The sequence below is a fragment of the Bison bison genome, unplaced genomic scaffold, assembly GCF_000754665.1.
Source record: "Bison bison bison isolate TAMUID 2011002044 unplaced genomic scaffold, Bison_UMD1.0 scf7180017857619, whole genome shotgun sequence".
NCBI classification, from domain to species: Eukaryota; Metazoa; Chordata; class Mammalia; order Artiodactyla; family Bovidae; genus Bison; species Bison bison.
Genome location: NW_011488192.1, coordinates 8,570 through 10,610, shown reverse-complemented (window position 1 = coordinate 10,610; position 2,041 = coordinate 8,570).

Genomic DNA, 2,041 nt, shown 5'->3' with positions numbered 1-2,041 from the left:
TGGACAGAAGGAAGCCTTGACCTGTGCCAACAAGGGGACAAGGAAATAGTGTGTTCTTTCTTAAAGAGATGGAGGGTGCCGAGGAGAAGAAAGAGGACATCAGGAGGCAGGAGGAGACAAAGAAGGAAGAAGGCTGCATGAAGCAACATGGGGGATGGAGGATGAGAGGCACTTCTCTTTTCCATGTGAACAGGGCCCAGTGAATTGAAAAGAAATGAACGAACCACAACAGCACACCCATGGCCCTCTTTAGCAATGTATTCTTTGGCCACCCAGGTTTATAAACCCACCACGGGTTTCACATGATAAGTTCCTATGTACTTCGAAACCACTGGGTCTATAAATTCAGGAACGGGATTGCAAGTACATAGCATCTGTATGTCTGCGGGTGTCGGGGGGATGCTGGTGGCAGGGTGAGCTCAGTCACTATACTCTGTGGGTCAGAGAGACATGGAGATGATTGGCCTTTGCAGATATACTGGGCATGTGTGTTCGCATGGGCATGGAGTATGGTCATGAAAGCAGTTGTGTGGGTAGGTCCCTACTGCTGGCTCAGAGGATCTGACCATGAGAAACCCGCCCTGAGCAGGTACCTTGAAACAGAGGGAAACGTGTCCCTGACACAGCATTTTAGGGATACCTGCAGGGTTTGCCAGTGGCTTGAAGCTGAGTCCAAAAAGTGGACTCAGAGCCCCCTCCCCCGACCACCCTCTCCCTCCCTCTGTCCCCAGATCTCCCTCCCTCCCTTCCCTCTCTCCCTCCTTTCCTCTCCCACTCATCCTTCCCAAACTCTCTCCCTTCACCCCCACTCTCTCCCTTCACCCCTACCCTTTCCCTTCATCCACTGGGCCCCTCCCACCTTATATCTCCCAATATTCCACCTTTTCATTCCCCTGTCTCCCACTATCCCTCCCTCTGCTGCCCCTGGCATAGGGAAGGAGTTCTCCTGTGTGGCCTGCTGAAATAATTGGACCAGAAGACAGAGGAGCCAGACCAAAAGAACCTGTGTGGTGCAGGGGGTTTCTTTATTGGGTCCATGGCATATCCCCTCTTAGGCACTCTATTGGTCACTGCAATACTTGGGTTCCTTGAGGCTTCAGGTATGGTGTCCCTCTTGGGGGGGGGGTGGTGAGGCCCAGCTTTCCAAAGATCCAGTTCTCGGGTTTGTCCCCAAAGTTGTTGTTAGACATCCCCTCTGTATTCTCTCCTACCCCCACCCAAAACCGCCCCCCTCCACGAGCTTCATGGCTCTGCATCCCAGGAAAGAAGAACTGAAAGGGGCTCGGGGGAGAACGTGCCCCTTCCTTCCTCTAGGTCTCAGCTGGAGGGCCTGGGGAGACTGGCAACATGGCAAGGAGGGCCTGGTAATCATCCTCACTGAGTGGTGCTTCCAGAATTTCTTCAACTCCTTCTTCCTCTGCAGCTGCTTCCAGGGAAGACAAGAGCATGTCCTGGATGGCTCTGGTAGCCAATATTTCCTCTAAGAGGCTGGGTGTCCAGGGGAGTGCTGGGTGGTCCCCTGCAATGACAGTAGAAGACCCTGTGGAAGGCGCCTGCGTGTCTGGGATGACTGTGGCCGCCAGGAGCTTGTCTTGGAGGCTGGATGAGTCTGGGAGTGTGAGGTATGCTCCTTCATTGGCACAGGATACCAGGGAAGGCCCAGTCATGTCACGGATGCCTGTGTCAGCCAAGATTTCCTCTAAGAGGCTGGGTGTGCAGGAGAGACCTGGATGTTGCACAGTGAATACAGAGGCTCCCATTGGTTGAAGGCCCCACGAGTCACGGGCTGGCAGCACCAAGACCAGTGCGCAGCCGTGGGCGGGGATGCAGTGGTTGGTGGTTGAAGTCATGGCCCGTGGGGCATGCTGTGCCCCTTGCCCACCTCTCCTTTCCAGTTACCTAGCGCATCCCAGCGCAGAGGTTTAAAGACCCCTGGGGGGGTGTCGCCCATCCGCCTTGGGGTCGGGATGGTCAGGCCTGCTGGAAGTTGGGAGGGGCCTCCTGTCTCCCCTGGGCTCAGCCATCCCTTGAGGTGCCCAGA